Raw genomic sequence first — 25,755 nt, 5'->3', positions numbered from 1 at the left:
GATCTCATGAGACTTTATTCACTGTCACAAGACCAGCACAAGAAAGACCTGCCCCCATGATTCAATTACCCTCCACTGGGTCCCTCCCACAACATGTGGGAATTGTGGGAGCTACAATTCAAGATGAGATTTGGGTGGGACACAGCCAAATAATATAAAATGTTTAGTCTCTAACTTCTCTTTTTCCCTCCCCTGAAACTCTATGCCTACTTCAAGGCAAATACTGATACACTGCACTACATGGTTGTGTAAGAAAAAGAGTATGGGCTCTCAAGTCACAGAATTCTAAGGTAAAATCATCTATTGGCTGAGCATAGCAAATAAAATACTTAGTCTTCTAGACCTGATTTTAAACATTTATTCTCAACATTATCATAGACAACCCTTCATTCTGCCCCAGAGTTTCCATCTACAAGATGGAAAAGACAAAAACAAACCCAATCCATAGTGTTTACAATTCTTGGCCAGCAAATTCTGTGTATTAGTTAGCCATTGCTGCATAACAAATCATCTCAAAACTTAGTGGCTTAGAACAGCAACCCTTTATTATAGTTCATAAATCATAGGAAAGCTGAGTGGTTCTTGAGGTCTTGGCTGGGCTCCCTCATGTGTCTGTCATCAGCTGAATATTGACTATGAGCCAGCTTTGCTGATCTTGGATGCTCTATCCAATGTGCTTCTGTATCTGATGTGTTTATGGCTTTGCTTAGGACAACTGAGGTGACTGGCTCTGATCCACCTGCTCTCTCATTCTCCATTAGGTTAGCCTGGGCTTGTTTATAGGGAAGAGGCAGAGATTCCAGGAGACAAGAGGAGAGTGACATTTCTGCTACATTCTATTAGTCAAAGCAAGTCACAGGGCCAGCTGGAGAGAAGCTGTAAAGTTACATTTCAAAAGACATGGATATAAGAAAGGGTAGAGAATTGTGACCATTTTTAACATCAACTACAGCATGTGCTTAATGTTTGGGAGAAAGGGGCAAGACAATACTGGTGCTGATACTATTAGCCAGCATGCACTGAATATTTATTATATACCAGGTATATGTGATTATGCTTCAAAAATTCTATGAAGTAAGTTTTATTACTCCTATTTTACTAATAGGGAAACTAAGGCAATATGAGATGATATTTGTGTTGGACAAAAAATAACCTTAGCTTATTATGAGTCCTAAGAACCAATTGTTAGCAAAAACAGAAAGCAGTGTCTCCCCTAGACTTTGATTCTAATACCCAAAATAGAAATGCTATCACCTATTTTTGTCTCTCAAATAACTGTTTTTGTTTTAATAGACTATTACAATATTGATCAGTGATATTCATACCTAAATGTCTTCTTATCTACATAACTGCGGCAGCAAATTCCTACCAATGTACTTACTATCTTTCATAGATTTTACCAGAACTTTTTGAGCGAGGTTAAACAATGGTACCATTTACGAGCACCTATTTTTGTTTTTGTGCAAAGTACATTTGCATCAAGTATATATTTTTAACTGTTCTTATAGTGATTGACTCACTTAGCTGCAACCAGTTCATATGCCAGAGGAATGAAAGAAGAAAGGAGAAGGCACAAAGTTACTGAAAGTTGAGTTGGTGATATATTAAGATAAGAATGCTGTAAACTCACTTAATCATAAAATATAGACAGCACCATGAAAATAATTTATCACTGTGTTATTTAGTAAGACCAAGATTAATTTTTTAGCAGGTTACCTAGTTTGTCTTAAAATTCCATTGTTTGGCAAGCATGATTAATTTTACCGTAGGATTCACGGACACTAAGAATTAGAGAGATTGAGTGAAAATATCTTTAATTAGAAGTCAGAAGACAGTTCTGAACCTGATTCTCCATTACAAGCCAAGTGATTTTTTACAAGCTAATCTTTGAGAGTTTCATTTTCCTCATTTATAGTATTGAAATAATGCTACCTGCCCTCCCATCCTAATTGTGTTTTTGCAAAATTTAAAGTTGATAATGTGGGGATAGGGTTTTGTAAACTGAAAAGCACTAAACAGCTATAAGGCATGGCTGATGGAACAAGATGGCATACATAAAGTTATCCTTGCTGCATTTGCCTCCATTATGAAAGTTTATGAGGATTCCTTCTTCAAATGTGCACTCAAGCTTGTTACTAATTTAGACAGTGTTCTATCATGTACATGGTAATAATATAGAGGAACAGATCAAAACATCTATATCATTAGAAGTTAATATAAATAGAGCCTCCATTTGTATGGGTCTGTGCTATAGAAATGGAACAGTTATGAATCACAAATATGCGTGTGTGTGTATATATATATACACACACACACACATAAGGAAGGTAGAATATGAGCAATTTGATAAAAGCAGAAAATGCAGCATGTGATAAATCTGAGAGGGACAATTATGCCCAGAGAGTCATCTAAAGTTTCAGGGGTCTTGCTTGGTAGAAGGGAATGTAAGTTTTAGCTAAGAAAAAGTAATCCATCATTGATGATAATATCAATAGTAGCTGTTGTGTATTGAGCATGTCCTCTATATTTACCTCATTACATGTACTGTCCTGTTTTTTCTTAACAATATCAGTATGGAGTATTATTCTCCCTCTACAAATAAAAAAAATACTTATAGAGATTATATATTCTGACCAATGCCACACAGCTATTCAGTGACAGGTAAAGTCCTGTCCTTAGATTCCAGGCATATTGAGAAAATATCTATCTTATATCTCCTTTACTAATTTTACTTCCTTTACTAATTCAGTCTGATATTATAATACATAGAGTTATTACATGCCTTATAAATGTATAGTGCTTTTCAGCTACATAGTTCAGTGAGAAGAAAATTCTTCCTCCCATTTGGAGAAGTTTGCCTATGATGAAAATTAAACGTTTTCAAGTGTTGAAGGCTGTTCCTTACCACCACTAAGTTTGCACATAATCAGTAATAACATCAAAGATTTACTAGAGTGTCTATTCAGTGCCTTCGCAAGGCACTATAGAGAAAGGAAAACGAATAATATTAATTACTCGTTCTGGAGGAACTATGGCTTTCTTGGCAAGAACATGTACACACAAATAATACCACTGCAAGGCAATGTTTACTAAAAGTCAAAAAGAGAAAGGAAATTTCCAATGAGAGGTCAGAAAAAAAAGAAACAAGTAGGGAAAGAAAGGATTCTAAAGGCTTGGCTATTTCAACAGCATTACAGCTGACATTTCGTGGATGAAGATGGAGGGAAATTATTCCTGGCAAAAAGATGTACATGGATTATAGAGACAATAAATGGTGGAGCATCTTCATTTTTCAGGTGGAGGAGTAGCAAGCAGTAAAGTTGAAGAGGTAGTAGGGGTTTTTAAAGGCTGTGATAAGAAATTTCTATTGTATTAGTGTACAATGATAGAGTCTGAATGAGAATCTAAAAAGAATAGAACTATGCTTTAAAAGAACTCATCTGTTGGTACGCATGAAGGAGAAAAGACTGGATATGAGAGGCCTAAGAAATACATTTTTTTGAGGGATCAAGCAGACATTGAACATTTGGGATTTGCCTCTCAGCATAATTGGAGCTGATTAACATGGATTTGGAAGTTATACACGGAATTGACCTTTTGAAGTCTTGGAAGAAAATAATGAAGAAAATAAAAGGAAATAAAGATGAAAGAGGAAACTATTTGAAATGCTTGCATTTGGGATGTGAGAAGAAAAAGTAGAGGCCATGAAGGAAAAGAGAAGAACAGTTTTTTAAAAAAATTCAAAGCACAGGATTCTACATTCTAATGGCTAAAGTAAAAGATTGTATTAATTGTTATAAAGTGCAATAGAAGTGCCATAAAAATAAGGCTAGAAACTGGATTCTACCTTTAGGATTGGTAATCTTTGAGGGGATATTTTCAGTTCAGCATGAGAGCCAATTTTACTTACAAAAGGATGTACAGAGAGAAGAAAACAAGGACTTTATATAAAGAGAGCCAATCCCGGTAATTTGATTCACTAATTAGACATTTTTGGAAGGCTGAAAGATTGGGCACAAGTTACACTTTGCTAAAATCAAATAAATAATTTCCAAGACTTCTTTCCTTTAAGTCATGTACATGTAGCCAAAGAGTTCAAGCCTGACTCAGAGAATTAGATTTGAAATAATAAAAATGCTTATTCTGTGAAACATTAGACACAAACTTGTGGTCTTTCAACATAGGAACAAAAGAAAAAAGAAACCAAAAGAGTTCTGAAAATTGCCCTTTTTAATGCTGTTCCACAGAAAGGAAACAAAGAGTAAGCCAGTTTTCCAAAGTAGAAATAAAGGTGGAAGGAAACTTGCCTGCTAGGGGTGAATGTCGCAGGAAGTCCAACATAAGTATGGTAGGAGTTATTGGGGGAAAAGATAAAGACTATAACTTAGTGTTTATTATAGAATATAAGTATAGCATTTATTTAAAAAAAAACAAAAAGCATTTGTAAAGAATTCATCTTTGCTCATTTGAATTGCAAAGGCCAGGGGAAATTATAAAAAATTGGGGAAATTGCAGGCAGCTGCCATTTGTGGTCTTTCACTGACACTGCTGACCCTCTATAAAGGAGTACCCAAATATAAACTAAGAGAAGCAGCTTGCCAATGTTTCTTGTCCTTTTAAAGACATCAGAGGGAGGCTGTGTGCACTATGGCTTAAGTCTCTAAAATAGACTTGCTAAGTATCCAAGAAATTCACAGTGTAAAACAAACAGTTAAGTGAAGCATCAAAAAAAAGCACCAAAGTGGTATTCCCTCCATGGCCTAAAGATTGGAACCAAGCATCTGCTTGTTACAAGTGTCACAACCTACCTGCATGTGACTCTTCACCTGTTTATGCTTCTCAGTCACACAAAATCACACCACTGATTGAAAACACACACACACACATGCACACACACAGACACACACTTTTGTAAGTAAAAAGTTTCCTTGGTGGTCAAATAGATTATGTGAATAAAGAAAGAAAATTATTATTTTTGGTGAATGAGCATTCATTTCCCTGCCAGCTGAGTCATATTTCTTTGTGTCATAAGTACGTTATAGAAAACCTAAATCACAATGACTTAAATATAAATCAAATCTATTCATTAGTAATTTAAAAGTCCAGGTACATATATTTAATTCCAGGTGAGCTTTTAACCAGTGGCTCAAATAGTAGACCCCATTCTTGTCCATCTCTGTCCTCTGCCTTTTGTGGTAATGATTTTTATCCTTAGGCTTCAATATTGGTCTCACTAGCAGTTTTAGGTTCCCTTTATAGGGTAGGTAGCCTTTCTTCTGAAGGTCCTGACTTCACCTCCTCATACATGACTCTCAGGAGAAGAAATGGAGCCATTTTCTATTGACTGGCCTCACAAAACGCCCTCACATCTCATCAACTCTGATGGAATTATTTATCAAAGGTTGGGATATGACAATGACTTAACCAGGATCACTGGAATAGAGAATGGAGTAGAAATCAATTTCACCACCATCACTTATCACGAAAATAGAAAAGAGTGATTCCCCAGAGAACCACTGTAGTGTTATTTACTTCCCTTTCTTTCAAACAAACAAACAAAAAAAAAAAAAAAGAAAGAGAGGGCAAGAAATAATACTACGTGACAAAAACACCAGATGTTCGCTACAATCTCTCTTAGATTATTTAGTTGAGGGATGGTCAACATAAGAGTTTATCCCTGACCAGAGACAATTAGTTGCTTAATCATATTATACAAAGTAGAGATCAGAGCAAATTTCAGGCTCACTTAATCTATCACTCAAATATTAATAGTGAATCAGAAGAAAAGAAGAGAGTTTGGAAGACAGAGTACTGTTTTCCTGGCATTCACCTAAAGAGAAAGTTCCTACCAGCCAAAATAATGCTCTAGTAGGTTTATCTCCCAAGCCAGATACATTTTTTCTGATTCTGTATGCTTGTCAGTACATCCCCATCAGGATACAGTATTTAGTATGTCAGTATACCTTTCAGATTGAATTTAATCTTTATATCTGAGCTAGATGTCCCTAGAATATATGTATATACATATACATATACGTATATGTATATATATGTGTATATATACATATATATGTGTATATATACATATATACATATATGTATATATACACATATATACGTATATATGTGTATATATGTGTGTGTATATATATCATATATATATATGATGTCCATATATATAGCATTGGTTATTAAATTAGTTGTCTGGAAAAAGTCAATATCTGGAAAGGGTGACTGGCCTAGGTTTTCACCTGGCCTAATCAACCCTTTATAATCAATACAGAAACAGAAAGCATTACTGAATACTTGCTATGACTTAACTGCCCATCTGATTTTAAGATCTGTATTGCTGAGAGGCTGGCCTATGTGGAACTCAGATGAAAGAAAAAACATGAGTCCTTTTCTGACTTTTAATCTGCATGCAGCACTACTGCAAGAAATTTACTACCTCTAAAGTAAGAAGTATGCTGAAAATTTTAGGAAATAGAAGAGCTTATATTTCTAACCAAAACTTTCTCAGCCACTTATGAATTCAGCAAAGATTCATGAGGAAGAAAAGATATTTGATAAGTGATGGTAACACCATTCCAAAGTAAAATTAATCTTTAAATATTGTTTTTAATTTTAAATAATGTTGTAGGGAAATTGGGGAGGACAACTAATCTCTCTACCATTATATTAACCTAAGCAGAATACTCATTTTGAAAACTCAGTCTCATAAATATTGATTCTTATAAATCACGGGTTCTAGATTTCCTGGAGATATATAGAGTTGTTTTATGTCTTCAGTGGTTGAAAAAATTAGTCCTAATTCTAATACCTGTTACTATCCCTTGATGATGATACAGTAACAGAAATAGCTTTCTATGTAGAAAATTTAACTATATATATATAAAATTCAAATGAGTAATATTTAATGATAAAAATAGAACAGCACTAATATTCCAAGGTGATTTTTTAAAACCTTAAATAAAGTCAATAATTTTAGCACTTATTGTTTCCAACTTAGATAATATTTAATTTGATACTAGCAGGAGGCAAGAGAGGCTTGGCTATATTTTGATGAGGACTTTGCCAAAAAGACCTTGAAAAAAACCTTTTTTCTATTATAATAAAAAAAGAAAGGTTTGTATATAATTGGCAAGATCTCCATGTTTTAAAAACAGTATTTTTTTTTCTTTTATAACAGATACTTATCAACCATAGTGGACTTTGCTTTTAATTCTGCCTATGCCATATCCTTCCAGGGCATGCTTCACTTTTAAATTAGTTTTAGAATCACATTCTACTTGCATACACATGTTTACAGCAGCACAATTTTCAGCTGCAAAAATATGAAACCAAACCAAATGCCCATCAATCAACAAGTGGATAAAGAAAATGTGATATATTTATACCATGGAATACTACTCAGCCATAAAAAGGAACAAAATAATGGCATTTGCAGTAACCTGAATGGAATTGGAGACCATAATTCTAAGTGAAGTAACTCAGGAATGGAAAACCAAACATCATATGCTCTCACTTATATGTGGGAGCTAAGCTATGAGGACGCAAAATGATACATTGAACTTTGAGGACTCGGGGGAAAGGTTGGGGTGTGGTGAGGGGTAAAAGACTACACATTGGGTACAGTGTACACCGCTCAGGTGATGAGTGCACCACAATCTCAGAAATCACCACTACACTTATTCATGTAACCAAACACCAACTGTTCCCCAAAAACCTATTGAAGTAAAATTAATTAATAAAAATTTAGCATCATATTCAAGTATGTCCTTATTTTTCCCACACTTTATAAATAATGAGATCATATGGAATCTCATTTATACTCTATATTTTCCTAGTTCCCATCATCAAATTTTTGGTTCTTTCAAAATAAAATTTTATTCCAGTTATGCCTAGCAAATCCTCTTTAGTCTGAAGATTTGATGAAAATTAGGGAATAAAATTTGGATTATAGTAGAAATTTTATATACTTATATCTTATCATATTTATATCGATATATAGGTAGGTACACATATATGTATGTGTATATATAGAAGAGAGAAAAAGAGAGATTTTATCTTCATAATCAAAAGGTATAATGAGCTTTTCCAATATAACTAAATGCTAACATGAAATGAACAGTAAGTTTAAAGTAAGGACACACTTACTTAAAAACTCACCATTCTCAAAAGAATATTCCTAAAAGAATATTCTGCGCCACACCCCCCAATCCCCTCTCCAGAGACAGAGTCTTGTTTTTGCTCTCTTGCTCAGGCTGGAATGCAGTGGTGCGATCCAGGCTCACTGCAACCTTCGCCTCCCAGGCTCAAGCAATACTCATGCCTCAGCCTCCCGAGTAGCTGGGATTACAGGTATATGCCACTGCGCCTGGCCAAATATTTTATTTTTAGTAAAGATGGGGTTTCACCATGTTGGCCAGGCTGGTCTTGAACTCCTGACCTCAAGTGACCTATCCACCTAGGCTTCCCAACTAAAAGAATATTCGTAAAAATCAATATTCTATCACAAGATCTCTCAAGATTTTTCTAGTTTGTATGCCCTGATGAAAAGATCTGTGTTTTCCTAATGAGTAATTATGATGAACATCTTTTTATCCGTATAGGTTTTGGGGAGGAAATGTCAATTCAAATTCTTTGTGAATTGTTAATTGGGTTATTTGTCTTTTTATTATTGTATGAGTTATTTGTATATTCTGGATACCAGTCTCTTATCAGATATATGGTTTACCAATAATTGTTTCCCATTCTGTGTGTTGTCTTTTCATCTTCTTTTTATAGTTTTTAAGAGCACACTGTAGATAGAATTTTTTCGGTTGCCTCATACATTCAAAAATCTGAATAGTACAATTAACTGTAAATAAATTCAATCTTCTCATTAGAGGAGTTGCAAATAAAGTTTAAATAGAAACTTCAAATTGCTCTGGGTTTACATTTTTAAAGACACTCTTAGATTTACTGAGAAAGCATATCAATAACCAGATCTAAAATGTTAAAGCATAAATTTTAATTATTGGATCTACTATTCTGACCCTTGAAAGCCAGTTCTGCACGGCAGAATAGCTCATTTCACTCCAATCTACAGCTAAAGCATGAAGTAAAAGAGATAGATAAACACTAAATCTTGCATTAAGTACTGAAAGAAGCATTACAATAATTTAGGGTAAAAAGTTTCCTGTGTCAATATCTTACATAATTCCACTCCTTCCTTCAAAAGAAGCAATTCAATAGCTTAGCTCTTTCCACAAGGTTTAAAATGCATTGCGGTCCACTTCTGCACGCAGTTCCTTCTTCCAGGAAAATGTGAAACTAACGATTTCCATGATGGCTTCTGGCCAGGCACAGGAGCTCTATGGGCTGTCCCTGGACTCCAGGAGCCAGGGAAAACAAAGAGGATTTCCAGCCATTGTCCTCTGTAGCACTGAGCATCAACACCACTGTTAATTTCTTGATGGTATCATTTGCAGCATGAAAGTTCTTAATCTTGATGTAATCCAATTTATCTATTAGTTATTTTGTCACTTGTACCTTCATTTCATATCTAAGAAACCATTGCCTAACCCAAGTAAATGAAAATGTACTCCTAAATTTTCTCCTTGAGTTGTGTAGTTTTATCTTTATATTTTGGTCTGTGATTGATTTTTACTTAATTTTTTTGTGTGTTGTTTAAGGAAAGAGTTCAACTTCATTCCTTGACGTGCAGATATTCAGTTGTTTCCAGCATCATTTGTTACTAAGGCTGTTCTTCCCCTGATGAATTGTCTTGACATTCTTGTCAAAAATGAATTAATTATAAATGTAAGAGTTAGTTTCTGGACTCTAATTATACTCCATTGACCTATAAGTCTATCTTTATGCTAGTATATGTCGCCTTGATTACTGCAGCTGTGTACAGAAATAAGTTTTAAAATCAGGAAGTGTAAGTTCTCCAACCTTGTTCTTTTTCAAGAATTTTTTTTTTTTTTTTTTTTTTTTTTTGGCTATTCTGGGTCCTTTGCATTTCCATATTAACTTTATCTTGTCAATTTCTGCAAAAAGTCAGTAGGGCTTTTGATAGAAATTGTGTTGCGTTATTTCTTCAACAACATTGTGCAGTTTTCAGTGTACACATCTTGAACTTAATTTGTTAAATTTATTCTGAGGAATTGTATAGTTTTTGATGCTAATGTGAGTGGAACTGTATTCTTAATTTCATTTGCAGATTGTCATTGCTAGTGGATAGAAATACAATTGATTTTTGTATATTGATCTTGTATTCTGCAACCTTGATGAACTCACTTATTAGCTCTAATAGTTTTTAAGGGAATTCCTTAAGATTTTCTGTAGAAAAGGTCATGTCATCTATGAATACAGATAGTTTTACTTTTTCCATTCCAATTTGGAAACATTTTATTTCTTATATTTGCCTATTGTCTTGACTGGCACAATGCTGACTGAAAATGATGAGAGAAGATATTTTTGCTTTGTTTCTTAACTTAAAGGGAAAGCATTTGATCGTTTTTTCCTTAAGTATGATGTTAGCTGTGGGTTTTTTTTGTTTGTTTTCTTTTTGTTTTTATTTTGTAGACGTTCTTTAACAGGTTGAGAAAGTTTGCTTCTAATTTTAGTTTGTCAAGTTTGTTTTATCATGAAAGTGGGTTTAATTTGTCAAAATTATTTTCTGCATCTATTGAGATTATCATGCGGTTTTGCCCTTTATTCTATTAATATAACAAATCAGATTGATTGATTTCCATATGTTAATTCAACCTTGTATTCCTGGGATAAATCCTATTTGGCCATGTTGTACAATCCCTTTTTTCTCCTGCTAGATTAAATTTCCTAGAATTTTGTTAATGGCTTTTGCATCTGTATTCATAAAGCATATATAATTTTATTTTGATGTCTTCGCTTGCTTCTAGTGTCAGAGTAATCCTGGCTTCCTTAAATAAGTCTGGAAGTGTTCCCTTTTCTTTTTTTGTTTCAAAGAGTTTGTAAAGGATTGGCATTAATTCTTTATATGTTTGGCAGTTTTCACTAGTGAAGCCATTTGAGCTAGGGTTTTTCTTTTTGGGAAGCTTTTACAGTATTAATGTAACATTTTGTTATGTGTCTTCAGATTTTCTAATTCTTCTTGAGTCAGTTTTCGTAGTTTGTGTTTTTCTAGGAATTTGTTTCATCTAAGTGTCTAACTCATTGGCACACCGTTGTTCATATATTTTCTTATAATCCTCATTATTTATAAAAAGTCCTTAATAATATCCCCCCCTTTTATTCTTTGTCTTATTTGAGCCTTCTGTCTTTTTTCCTTAGCGTAGTGTCCATTTTGTTAATCTTTTCAAAGAACCAACTTTTTTTTTTCAACTCTATTTTCATTCATTTTTGTTCTTTGCTTTTCTTTTTTTTTTTTTTTAGAAAGGGTCTTGCTCTGTTGCCCAGGCTGGAGTCAATGACATGATCATGACTCACTTCAGCCTCAACCTCTAGTGCTCAAGCGATCCCCCACCTCAGCCCTCCAAGTAGCTGGGACTACAGGCACATGCCACCACACCCAGCTACTTTTTACAATTTTGGTAGAGACAGGGTTTCACCCTGTTGCCCAGTCTGGTCTCAAACTCCTGGACTCACCCACCTCAGCCTCCCAAATTGCTGGGATTACAAATGTGAGCCACTGTGTCTGGCCTTATTTTCATTAATTTCTCATCTAATACGCATTATCTTAAATTTTTTTGTTTCAGATTTAGCTTTCTTTTCTTACTTTATTTTTTAAATTTATTTTTATTTATTTGTTTATTTATTTTATAAAGATGGGGTTTGTCATCTTGCCTAGGCTAGTCTTGAACTCCTGAGCTCAAACAATTCTCCCATCTTGGTATCCCAAAGTGTTTGAATTACAGGTGTGAGTCACTGCACCTGGCTTCACTTCTTTTTTTCTTTTTCTTTTTTTTTTTAATTTTTATACTTTTAAGTTCTAGGTTACACGTGCACAACATGCAGGTTTGTTACATAGGTATACATGAGCCATGTTGGTTTGCTGCACCCATTAACTCATTATTTACATTAGGTATTTCTCCTAATGCTATCCCTCCCCCGGCCCCCAACCCCATGACAGGCCCGGGTGTGTGATGTTCACCACCCTGTGTCCATGTGTTCTCATTGTTCAATTCCCACCTATGAGTGAGAACATGCAGTGTTTGGTTTTCTGTGCTTGTGATAGTTTGCTCAGAATGATGGTTTCCAGCTGCATCCATGTCCCTGCAAAGGACATGAACTCATCCTTTTTATGGCTACCTACTATTCCATGGTGTACATGTAACACATTTTCTTAATCCAGTCTATCACTGATGGGCATTTGGGTTGGTTCCAAGTCTTTGCTATTGTGAATAGCGCTGCAATAAACATACGTGTGCATGTGTCTTTATATTAGCATGATTTATAATCCTTTGGGTATATACCCCATAATGGGATTGCTGGGTCAAATGGTAATTCTAGTTCTAGATCCTTGAGGAATCGCCACACTGTCTTCCACAATGGTTGAACTAATTTACACTCCCACCAACAGTGTAAAAGCATTCCTATTTCTCCACATCCTCTCCAGCATCTGTTGTTTCCTGACTTTTTAATGATCACCATTCTAACTGGTGTGAGATGCTATCTCATTATGGTTTTGATTTGTATTCCTCTGATGACCAGTGATGATAAGCATTTTTTCATGTGTCTGTTGGCTGCATAAATGTCTTCTTTTGAGAAGTGTCTGTTCATATCCTTTGCCTACTTTTTGATGGGGTTGTTTTTGTCTTGAAAATTTAAGTTCTTTGTAGATTCTGGATGTTAGCCCTTTGTCAGATGGGTAGATTGTAAAAAGTTTCTCCTTTCTGTAGGTTGCCTGTTCACTCTGATGGTAGGTTCTTTTGCCATGCAGAAGCTCTTTAGTTTAATTAGGTCCCATTTTCTATTTTGGCTTCTGTTACCATTGCTTTTGGTGTTTTAGTGTCACGAGGTCCTTGCCCATGCCTATGTCCTGAATGGTATTGCCTAGGTTGTCTTCTAGGGTTTTTATGGTTTTAGGTCTAACATTTAAGTCTTTAATCCATCTTGAATTAATTTTTCTATAAGATGTAAGGAAGGGATCCAGTTTCGGCTTTCTACATATGGCTAGCCAGTTTTTGCAGCACCATTTATTAAATAGGAAATCCTTTCCCCATTTCTTATTTTTGTCAGGTTTGTCAAAGATCAGATGGTAGTACATGTGTGGTGTTATTTCTGAGGCCTCAGTTCTGTTCCATTGGTCTATATATCTGTTTTGGTACCAATACCATGCTGTTTTGGTTACTGTAGCCTTGTAGTATAGTTTGAAGTCTGGTAGCATGATGCCCCCAGCTTTGTTATTTTTGCTGAGGATTGTCTTGGCAATGTGGGCTCTTTTTTGGTTCCATATAAACTTTAAAGTAGTTTTATCTAATTCTGTGAAGAAAGTCATTGGTAGCTTGATGGGGATGGCATTGAATCTATAAATTACCTTGGCAGTATGGCCATTTTCACAATATTGATTCTTCCTATCCATGAGCATAGAATGTTTTTCCATTTGTTTGTGTTGTCTTTTATTTCATTGAGCAGTGGTTTGTAGTTCTCCTTGAAGAGGTCCTTCACATCCCTTGTAACTTGGATTCCTAGGTATTTTATTCTCTTTATAGCAGTTGTGAATGGGAGTTCACTCATGATTTGGCTCTCTGTTTGTCTGTTATTGGTGTATAGGAATGCTTGTGATTTTTGCACATTGATTTTGTATCCTGAGACTTTGCTGAAGTTGCTTATCAGCTTAAGGAGATTTTGGGCTGAGATGGTGGGGTTTTCTAAATATACAATCATGTCATCTGCAAACAGGGACAATTTGACTTCCTCTTTTCCTAATTGAATACCCTTTATTTCTTTCTCTTGCCTGATTGCCCTTGCCAGAACTTCCAACACTCTGTTGAATAGGAGTGGTGAGAGAGGGCATCCCTGTCTTGTGCCAGGTTTTAAAGGGAATGCTTTCAGTATTTGCTCGTTCAGTATGATATTGGCTGTGGGTTTGTCATAAGTATCTCTTATTATTTTGAGATACATTCCATCAATACCTAGTTTATTGAGAGTTTTTAGCATGAAGCACCATTGAATTTTATCAAAGGCCTTTTCTGCATCTATTGAGATAATCATGTGCTTTTTGTTGCTGTTTCTGTTTATGTGATGGATTATGTTTATTGATTTGCATATGTTGAACCAGCCTTGCAACCCAGGGCTGAAGCCACCTTGATTGTGGTGGATAAGCTTTTTGTTATGCTACTAGATTCAGTTTGCGAGTATTTTATTGAGGATTTTCGCATCAATGTTCATCAGTGATATTGGTCTAAAATTCTCTTTTTTTGTTGTGTCTCTGCCAGGCTTTGCTCTCAGAATGATGCTGGCCTCATAAACTGAGTTAGTGAGGATTCCCTCTTTTTCTATTGATTGGAATAGTTTCAGAAGGAATGGTACCAGCTCCTCTTCGTACCTTTCATAGAATTCAGCTGTGAATCCATCTGGTCCTGGACTTTTTTTATTGGTAGGCTATTAATTATTGCCTCAATTTCAGAGCCTGTTATTGGTCTATTCAGAGATTCCACTTCTTCCTGGTTTAGTCTTGGGAGGGTGTATGTGTCAAGGAATTTATCCACTTCTCTTAGATTTTCTAGTTTATTTGCATAGAGGTTTTTATAGTATTCTCTGATAATAGTTTGTATTTCTGTAGGATCAGTGGTGATATCCCCTTTATCATTTTTTATTGCATGTATTTGATTCTTCTCTCTTTTCTTCTTTATTAGTCTTGCTAGCAGTCTATCAATTTTGTTGATCTTTTCAAAAAACCAGCTCCTGGATTCATTGGTTTTTTGAAGGGTTATTTGTGTTTCTATCTCCTTCAGTTCTGCTCTGATCTTAGTTATTTCTTGCCTTCTGCTAGCTTTTGAATGTGTTTGCTCTTGCTTCTCTAGTTCTTTTAATTGTGATGTTAGGGTGTCAATTTTAGATCTTTCCTGCTTTCTCTTGTGGGCATTTAGTGCTATAAATTTCCCTCTACACACTGCTTTAAATGTGTCCCAGAGATTCTGGTATGTTGTGTCTTTGTTCTCATTGGTTTCAAATAACATTTTTATTTCTGCCTTCATTTTGTTATTTACCTAGTAGTCATTCAAAAGCAGGTTGCTCAGTTTCCATGTAGTTGTGTGGTTTTGAGTGAGTTTCTTAATCCTGAGTTCTAATGTGATTGCACTGTGGTCTGAGAGACTGTTTGTTGTGATTTCTGTTCTTTTATATTTGCTGAGCAGTGCTTTACTTCCAACTATGTGGTCAATTTTGGAATAAGTGGGATGTGGTGCTGAGAAGAATGTATATTCTGTTGATTTGGGGTGGAGAGTTCTGTAGGTGTCTAGTAGGTCTGCTTGGTGCAGAGCTGAGTTCAAGTCCTGGACATCCTTGTTAACCTTCTGTCTCCTTGATCTGTCTAATATTGACAGTGGGGTGTTAAAGTCTCCCATTATTATTGTGTGGGAGTCTAAGTCTCTTTGTAGGTCTCTAATGACTTGCTTTATGAATCTGGGTGCTCCTGTATTGGGTGCATATATATTTAGGATAGTTAGTTCTTCTTATTTAATTGATCTCTTTACCATTATGTAATGACCTTCTTTGTCTCTTTTGATCTTTGTTGGTTTAAAGTCTGTTTTATCAAAGACCAGGATCGCAAACTCTTTTTGTTTTTTTCTTTCCATTTGCTTGGTAGATCTTCCTCCATCCCTTTATTTTGAGCCTATATGTGTCTCTGCATGTGAGATGGGTCTCCTGAATATAGCACACTGATGTGTCTTGACTCTTTATCCAATTTGCCAGTGTGTGTCTTTTAATTGGGGCATTTAGCCCATTTACATTGAAGGTTAATATTGTTATGTGTGAATTTGATCCTGTCATTATGATGTTAGCTGGTTATTTTGCCTGTTAGTTAATGCAGTTTCTTCCTAGCATTGATGGTCTTTACAATTTGGCATGTTTTTGCAGTGGCTGGTACCAGTTGTTCCTTTCCATGTTTAGTGCTTCCTTCAGGAGCTCTTGTAAGGCAGGTGACAAAATCTCTCAGCATTTGCTTGTCTGTAAAGGATTTTATTTCTCCTTCACTTACAAAGCTTAGTTTGGCTGGATATGAAATTCTGAGTTGAAAATTTTTTTCTTTAAGAATGTTGAATATTGGCCCCCACTCTCATGGCTTGTAGAGTTTCTGCTGAGAGATCCGCTGTTAGTCTCATGGGCTTCCCTTTGTGGATAACCTGACCTTTCTCTCTGTCTGCCCTTAACATTTTTCCCTTTATTTCAACCTTGGTGAATCTGGAAATTATGTGTCTTGGGGTTGCTCTTCTTGAGGAGTATCTTTGTGGTGTTCTCTGTATTTCCCGAATTTGAATGTTTACGTGCCTTGCTAGGTTGTGGAAGTTCTCCTGGATAATATCCTGAAGTGTGTTTTCCAACTTGGTTCCCATTCTCCCCGTCACTTTCAGGTACACCAATCAAATGTAGATTTGTTCTTTTCACATAGTCCCATATTTCTTGGAGGCTTTGTTCATTTCTTTTTACTCTTTTTTTTCTCTAAACTTCTCTTCTTATTTCATTAATTTGATCTTTAATCACTGATACCTTTTCTTCCACTTAATCAAATCGGCTACTGAAGCTTGTGCATGTGTCACATAGTTCTCATGCCATGGTTTTCAGCTCCATCTGGTCATTTAGTGTCTTCCCTACACTGTTTATTCTAGTTAGCCACTCATCTAATCTTTTTTCATGGTTTTTTGCTTCCTTGTGCTGGGTTCAAGCATCCTCCTTTAGCTCGGAGAAGTTTGTTATTACCGACCTTCTGAAGCCTACTTCTGTCAGCTCTTCAAAGTCATTCTCCATCCAGGTTTGTTCTGTTGCTGGCGAGGAGCTGTGATCTTTTGGAGGAGAAAAGGTGCTCTGGTTTTTAGAATTTTCACATTTTCTCCTCAGGCTTCTCCCCACCTTTGTGGTTTTATCTACCTTTGGTCTTTGATGTTGGTGACCTACAGATGCGATTTTGTTGTGGATGTCCTTTTTGTTGATGTTGATGTTATTTCTTTCTGTTTGTTAGTTTTCCTTCTAACAGCCAGGTCCCTCCACTGCAGGTCTGTTGAAGTTTGCTGGAGGTCCACTCCAGACCCTATTTGCCTGGGTATCACTAGTGGAGGCTGCAGAACAGCAAATATTGCTGCCTGATCCTTCCTCTGGAAGCTTTGTCCCAGAGGGGCACCTGCCTGTATGAGGTGTCAGTCAGCCTGTACTGGGAGGTGTCTCCCAGTTAGGCTACCCAGGGGTCAGGGACCTACTTGAGGAGGCAATCTGTCTGTTCTCCAAGTTCAAACACTGTGCTGGGAGAACCACTGCTCTCCTCAGAGCTGTCAGACAGGGGCATTTAAGTCTGCAGAAGTTTCTGCTGCCTTTTGTTCAGCTATGCCCTGCCCCCAGAGGTGGAGACTACAGAGGCAGCCGGCCTTGCTGAGCTGCAGTGGACCCTGCCAGTTTGAGCTTCCCTGACTGCTTTGTTTACCTACTCAAGCCTCAGCAATGGCAGACGCCCCTCCCCCTGCCAGGCTGCTGCGCAGGTCGATCTCAGACTGCTGTGCTAGCAGTGAGCAAGGCTCTGTGGGCGTGGCATCTGCCCAGCCAGGCATGGCATATAATCTCCTGGTGTGCCATTTGCTAAGACCATTGGAAAAGCACAGTATTTGGGCGGGAGTGTCTTGTTTTTCCAGGTACCGTCTGTCACGGCTTTCCTTGGCTAGGGAAGGGAAATCCCCTGGTCCCTTGCGCTTCCTGGGTGAGGTGATGCCCTGCCCTGCTTCAGCTCACCCTTCATGGGCTGCACCTACTGTCCAACCAGTCCCAGTGAGATGAACCAGGTTCCTCAGTTGGAAATGCAGAAATCACCCATCTTCTGCGCCGATCACACTGGGAGCTGCAGACTGGAGATGTTCCTATTTGGCCATCTTGGAATGGAATCTCAGCTTCACGTCTTTTTAAGGTGGAAGGGTAGGTTATTGACTTGAGGTTTTTTTTTTTTTTCTTTTTTAACATAGGCATGTTGTAAATTTTCCTCTGTGTACTGCTTTAGCTGTAGCTGTATCCCATAAGTTGTGGCACATTGTGTTGTATTTTTATTCATCAGAAGAAACTTTCTAATTTCCCTTATGATTTATTTATTGACCAATTGTTTAGTAATATGTTGTTTAATTTTTACGTTTTTGTGATTTTTAAAATTTAATTTTATTATTGCCTTCTAATTTAATACAATGCATTTGGAAAACATAGTTTGTATAATTTTATTCTTTCTATATTTACTGAGGCTTGTTTTATAGCCTAGCATATGGTCTATCGTGTAGTGTGTTCAATATGCACTTGAAAAAAATGTGTGTTTTGCTATTGTTCGGTAGAATCTTCTATAAATATCTGTTATATCTAGTTGGTTCATAATTTTGTTCAAATATTTTATGTTCTTATTGATCTCCTGTCTACCTGTTATTGCAACTGAATTATGGAAGTCTCCAACTATCATTTTAAAATTATTTATTTCTTCCTTCAATTTTATCAGTTTTGCTTCATGCATTTGGGGGGCTCTGTTTTTAGAGGCATATGTGTTTATAATTTTTACATCTTCCTCATGGATTTAATTTTTAATTTTGAAATAACCCTTTTGTTTCTAGTAACATTTTTGTTGTAAAGTTATTTTGTCTGATATTAGTATAGCCACTCCAGTTCTCTTATGGTTGCTGTTTTCATGATGTATCTTTTTCCACTCTTTTACTTTCAGCTTATTTGTATCTTTGAATCTAAAGTATGTAACCTGTAGATAGCACAAATTTGGATTTTTTTTTCACCCAACCTCTAATCTCTGTCTTTTGAATGGGTTGTTTAATCCATTTACAGCTATTATTATTATTGACATGTTTTGATTTACACCTGCCATTTTGCTTTTTGTTTTCTATATGTCTCATGTCTTTCTTGTTCTGTTCTTTTTTACTGCCTTTTTTACATTAAATGGATATTTTCTCCATAATATTTGTATTTCTCTGAGAATTTTTAATAACATATTAATAAATTATTTTCTTTTTGTTGTATCTAGGGCTTTCAACATACATGATAACTTATAACCTACTTCAGATGTATATAAGTTAATTATAGTGAAATAAAGAAAGTTTACTCTTACATAGCTCCATTTATGACCCTTTTACTGTGTTATTATTGTTATACCTGTTATATCTATATATGTTATAAACGCAACAATACATTGTTAAAATATTTCTTTAAGTAATCTTGTGTCTTAAGCTGAGAGAATAAAGGAGAACAAGTATATAATTATTAACATAAAATGTTTGTTAAATTAACTTGTTTAATTACTAATTTTGATTCTCTTCACTTCTTTCTGTGAATTTGAATTACCATTTGGTGCCATTTCCCTACTCCAACAGAACTTTGCTTCCACTTGCATCCTGTGAGCTCTTATTGTCAAAGGTTATTTCACAATAGAAAATTACATTTCTATGAGTCCAAATGTATAATTATATATTGTTTCATCAAATTTTGTAGTTTCTCTTTAAGATAAGAGAAGAAATATGCAATTATATGCTGTTTTATAATTACCTACATAATTGCCTTCACTGGCACTCTTTTGTGTGTGTGGATTAAAATTAATGTCTGTTGTAACTTGCTTTCCGGCAGAAGAGCTCCCTTTAGTAAGTCAGGTCTGTTAGCAACAAATTCTCACAGCTTTTTGTTTTCTGGGAATGTCTTTGTTTCACTTTTATTTTTGAAAACTAGTTTTCATATATATATATATATATATATATGATATCATATATATATATATATGATATCATATATATATATATGATATCATATATATATATATGATTCTTTATTGGCAGTATTTCACTTACAGCATTTCCAAATGTTATCCACTGCCTTTTTGTTCTGCATTATTTCTGAAGAGAAATCAACTGTTACCTATTGTGGTTTTCTTGTACTTAATGAGGTTTTTTGTTTATTTGTTTGTTTGTATTGTTTCCCTTTGTATTTTTCTCTTTGTCCTTGGTTTTCAACATATTATGTACGACTTTGTATGGATATGCATATCTTTGCATTTATTCTGTGTGAAGTTCTTGAATGTGTAGATTAATGTTTTTCATCAAATTTAAGTCTGCAGCCATTATTTCTTTAAAATTTTTCTGTCCCTTTCTCTCTCTTTTCTTCATCTGGTACTCCTATTATGCCTTCGTCAGTGTGCTTAATGGTATCAAATATTTCTTTGACGATCTGTTCATTTTCCTACATTCCTTTTACTCTTTGTTTTTCAAATTGCATAATCTCTAATACTAGAAGTAGACATTAATTCGTTCTTGTAATTCTTTCTTCTGCCAGCTCAAATGTATTGTTGAGCACCCCTTGCACATATTTTTTTTTTTTTTTTTTTTTTGAGACAGAGTCTCGCTCTGTCACCGAGGCTGGAGTGCAGTGGCGCGATCTCGGGTCACTGCAACCTCCACCTCCCTGGTTCAAGGAATTCCCCTGCCTCAGTCTCTCGAGTAGCTGGGGTTACAGGTGCACACCACCATGCCTGGCTCATTTTTTTGTATTTTTAGTAGAGACAGGGTTTCACCATGTTGGCCAGACTGGTATCAAATTACTGATGACAGGCAATCTGCCTGCCTTGGCCTCCCAAGTGCTGGGATTACAGGCATGAGTCACCGTGAATGTTTTATTTGGTTGCTTCACTTTTTAACTCCAGAATTTCCATTTGGCTTTTTAAAATATACAATTTTTATCTTTTTACTTATATTCTATTTTGTAACATTCTCATCACATCTTTCTTTAATAACTTATGCATGGTCTTCTCTTGTTTTTTGCATATGTTTATAATGGCTATTTTCAGGTCTTTGCCTGTTAAGTCCCACCTCTGGACCCCTTCAAAAGCAGTATTAGCTGCCTGCTTTTTTTCTGGTGTATGGGTTACCGATATATATATATATATATATATATATATATATATATATATATATATATATATATGTATTTTGCATGTGTCATGATTTTTGGCTGAAAATTTTAAGTGATATATGGTAACAGCTTCTGAATCCTGATTCCCACCACACACACACTCACACACTACTGCCACCATGGGTTGATTTTTCTGCTGTTTGCTTAGTGCTTTATTTACTTGTTCAATGAGTTGGCTGAACTGGTCCTGTGAACATCTATATTCCCTCCAAGCCTCTGATGTCCCTATCAGATATTCTTTCTATCTTCTAGCCTGGCTGCCTAGAGGTTGCCTCTGGGACAGTATAAGCCACTTATTATTAAAAGTCGTACTTAGGTTCCTTTCGCCAGTTAGATTTTTACACTTTACCATTGCATGTGTGTGTGGCTTGGAGGCCACTATCATAGTTCAAGTTTAAGCCTCTGCCCCATGTTCAACCAGGGATTAATAGCTTTGATTTTACCCCTCTGATAATTCCTGAGAAGACACAGTTTGGGGCATGCAAATAGTCTACACTGCAAAGAATGAGTGTTATTTTATTGTTAAAACTGTCTTCCTAGGAGTTGCTCCCAGGTAAGTGTAGCTTATAATTCAATCAGTGGTTGATCAGGTTGGTCCTTAAGCCTCTACTGCCAATGAAGCTCTGCTCTTTGTTGATTGATCTGTATGCTGCTTGAGAAACATTTCCAAGTCTGTTTCACCCCCTGTTCTGTTGCTTATAAATGGGTGATGTCTAGAGTATTCACATAGCACTTCTTACCCACAGGATTCACTGTAATCCCAGGAGAGCTCTTCTTGAATGTCTCTTTTTCTGGTTTTCTCTGTCAAACTTCTGGTCTCTCTGTCATTTTGCATTTTCTACTTGCATTATGGAGCTAAGAGAGCCCTTTTAATTACTTTACAGCAAAATCTCCATTAATTTAGACAACACCTTTTAAAACATGAAATGTTCCATACTTTTTTCCACTTAAAGTCATTCTCCTCAGGTAGAGCTACAGAGCTCTTTGTCCTTAAGACATATCTCTCCTTCTGAATAGAATCTCTGTGCCACTGCATAAAAGCTGGAGGCAGAGACAGTGGCCTGCCTCTACAGAGTGATATTTCTGGTGCATGAGTGAGTGTGATGCACTCACTGGGGACATGATATAATGGTCCCTTGTCTTCTTGACTTGCCTCTCCCAGAGTGAATTCTTCACTTTATAAGTGAGCTGGGGCAGGAGCTATTGGAGCATTGTTGTGTGAATGGTATGGCATGATTGAGTACAGCTTCTATACTATGAATGAAGCTTGTGTAGGGGAATAGAGACCTGGTCCTGTCAGCCACACTTGCCTACAATAAAGCTTCTGCATTACAAGGCTGAGGAAGATGAAAAAAGCAAACAGCCTACTCTTCACAAGCCAAAAGATGATGGGGCTCCCTCTCCCCACAGGTCCCAGAATTAGGGTTCCCTGGGGGCAGTTTTCATAAGATGGAGAGGGTGAAAAAAAAGAGGAATAGAGTATGCTGTCATTCAAATGTCACAAACTCTACAATCCTTACCAAGATTTAGTAGATTTTTTGAAAGAATATTTCTCCATTTTCTATATGCCCATAGGACAATATCCAAATACTTTATGTGATTGTTTCTGTAATTTTCCCAAGTTCAATTATTGTTTGTTGGGGAGAGAGTATGCTTTGCCACTCACTCCTCCATTTCAGACTGGGCTTATAAAATACTTCTGATGTTGAAAGTTGAGAACATAAATATTCTAGTAAAAATGTTTTAAAAGAACATTGGTAAGTCTGTTTGGAAAAAAAATGATTTATTACGAGTCATAAACCAGAGTTTTCTCTGGCTGATGAGTAGAGTTATGCTTTGTTTTAGAACAACACGTACAATGCCTCTACAGTGTGCTTTTGGTCACTGAAAGTCAGACGCAAGGGGGACTGGGCAGACTTCACTCTTTCTAACATTACTCCTATGTTCAGCACAGTGATATTAAAGGCAAGGGAGCAATGTAATGTCCATTTTGTCCTTAAGGAACGGTCTCATGTAGACTTGATAAGTCTAAACACAGACTATCAAATGACAGGGACCAACATGTGTGAAACTGCTTAAGTATCCTGAATGAGTTCTGCCCATGCTCTGAAATTTCATTCCAATAACTGGTAACCTTATGGCATCTGATGATCTTGAAAATTTCCTTCTATTTCAATAATACCAGGAATCAAGCTTTTTTTGTTTGTTTTTTGAAAGAGAGAGACGGTGCGGGGGCCTCATTTTATCACCCAAGTTGAGTGCAGTGGCATGATCACAGCTCACTACAGCCTCCATCTCCTAGGCTCAAGCTATCTGCACTTCAGTGTTGTGAGTAGCTGGGACTGCAGGAGCATACCAAAACACCTAGCTAGTTTTTTATTTTTTGTAGAGACAGGATCTTAACATGTTGACTAGGTTAGTCTGGAACTGCTGGATGCAAGCAATCCTCCTGCCTTGGCCTCCTAAATGCTGGGATCACAGGCATGAGCCATCATACCTGGTCAGGAACCAAACTGTTGAAGTGATGATCTCTAGCTACAGCCTGGTTGCAAAGAACAATCAGTGTCATATACATTCAGTGGTTCAGAGGCAGGTAGAATTTTTATGGGATGCTAAGAGGATGCCATAAATTATGGCAAACTTCAGACCCACTTACCTCCCTGAAACCTGTCTCATTCCTTCATAACAAGTCAGGCTTAACAAGACATTATCTCATAGATTCACAGGACAGAAAAACTAAAAATTAGTTGAAATGATGTGGTAGACAGACAAATGGCCCCTCAAAAATGTCCGCGTCCCACTCCCCAGAAACTATAAATATGTTATGTTATATAGCGAGGAGAAATTAAATCTGCACGTGGATTTAATGTGCTAATCACCTGGCCTTAAAACAATGAGATTATCTGGATTATCCAGATGTCCCCAATGTAATCAAAATGGTCCTTAAAAGGAGAAAAAGGAGGCAGAAGAGTTTCAAAGTGATATGACATAAAATAGACTTGACAAAGGATACAAAATTTCAGTTAAACAGGAGGAGTTCAAGATATCTACTGTACATCATGATGATTATACTTAATAACAAAATTGTATACTTGAAAATTGCTAAGAGAGTAGATTTTAAGTGTTCCCACCACAAAAGAAATGATATGTGAGGTAATACATGTGATTAGACATTCCACAATATATACATATTTCAGAACATCACGTTGTATATTATAAATATATACAATTTTTACTTGTCAATTTAAAAACAAAATACACTTTTTTAAAAAAAGGAAAAGACTTGACTATTACTCACTTTGAAGATAGAGGGAAGCCATAATCCAAGGAATGAAGTAGATTTTAGAAGCTGGAAAAGACAAGAAAAGCAATTCCTGGTCAGAGCCTCCAGAAAGAATGTGGCCCTGCTGACACCTCAATTTTAGCCCATGAGACTCATGTTGGACTTCTGACCTTCACAACTGTAAGATAATAAATTTATGTTGTTTTAGCCACTAAGCTTGTGGTAATGTGTTATAACAGCAATAGAAAACAAAAATAAGGTCACCGAATTCTAAACTCTCATTTTACAAATAAAGATACAGAGGAGGGATGAGACTGGCTAAAAATTCCACAGGTAGTGGGATTTGTCCAAGCACAAATAAGTTTATATACTCCATACACTATAATTATCTATATTTTTTCATTTCTTCCCAGAGCAGTGAAAACTTCTTCAAGGGCTGGCACGTGTCCTTGGAACTATTTAGTAGCCACTGTTGTAATTTGTCTAATTATATCCAATATTCTAGATATATATTTATTCATCCATTCAAATGTGGATTAAGCAGTTTGCTAAAACGTTTTATGTTTTCTCCATTCTCTGGGTTATGATATATCTAGGTAAGAGAACTTGAAACACTTCAAGGCCAATCATTTCTATAAATAAATTTCTCACTCATATTGTGTTTTAATTTCCCTTTTTCAATGTCTACCTTTAATCCAAGAGCCTTTTTCATTGACAGTGAAGATATAAGCAAAATAGTACCATATGGCCACATCTGTATACATCACATACATGTCTGTAAAATACATAGGCCCTAGTTCACTTTAATTTACTAAATTATTATAGAAGAGGGGGACCTATTGATCTACTAAACAAAGGTACTACTTTGGATTAAAAGTTGAAACCTACAGTTTCTACACTTGAGTACTTACAGGCTGCACTGGCAAAATATAACACTTAAAAATTAAGAGATTTCAGATTATGTAGCTCATTTTGAGAATGTGGAGGATCCTTCATCACCAGGACTCAGATTCTGTATGTTAATACTCAGATATTGCTGAGTAACTGCCCCACCTTCTGATGGACAGGCTCTCTCCCGTTTTTCTCAGTCCCTGACATTCCTGAGGATGCTCTGAGCAGTGAGGCTGTGTCAGTTGCCTCCCACATGCAATGTATCTACAGCACTACCAGAAATCGAGAATGGTAATATTGACTGACTCTTCTTAAAGCTGGCCTCCTTTCACTCACTTATGTTACTGGTCTAGAGGGTAAACAGACAAGCCAAGAGAAGATTGTAATATTAGGACAATGTGTGCAGTAATATAGATCAGCAGCATACTATATAAAAGAGGTTTACCAATCTCAAAGCTGCCACATCTTTTACT

General features: G+C 36.1%; 1 long non-coding RNA gene across 1 annotated transcript in view; it reads right to left on the bottom strand.

Moving 5' to 3' along the window:
* Positions 1-787: 787 nt before the first annotated feature.
* LOC107975380 (uncharacterized) overlaps positions 788-25,755 on the bottom strand; it is a 33,329-nt gene continuing 8,361 nt past the window's right edge. The window contains exons 3-4 of the long non-coding RNA XR_008548640.2: positions 24,407-24,457; positions 788-876 (exon numbers count right to left, since the gene is read on the bottom strand). This is a non-coding gene — a long non-coding RNA (uncharacterized LOC107975380). The remainder of the gene's footprint in view (positions 877-24,406; positions 24,458-25,755) is intronic.

The sequence above is a fragment of the Pan troglodytes genome, chromosome 5 (assembly GCF_028858775.2).
Source record: "Pan troglodytes isolate AG18354 chromosome 5, NHGRI_mPanTro3-v2.0_pri, whole genome shotgun sequence".
In the NCBI taxonomy this organism is placed as follows: domain Eukaryota; kingdom Metazoa; phylum Chordata; class Mammalia; order Primates; family Hominidae; genus Pan; species Pan troglodytes.
This window is presented reverse-complemented; position numbering and strand designations above follow the sequence as displayed.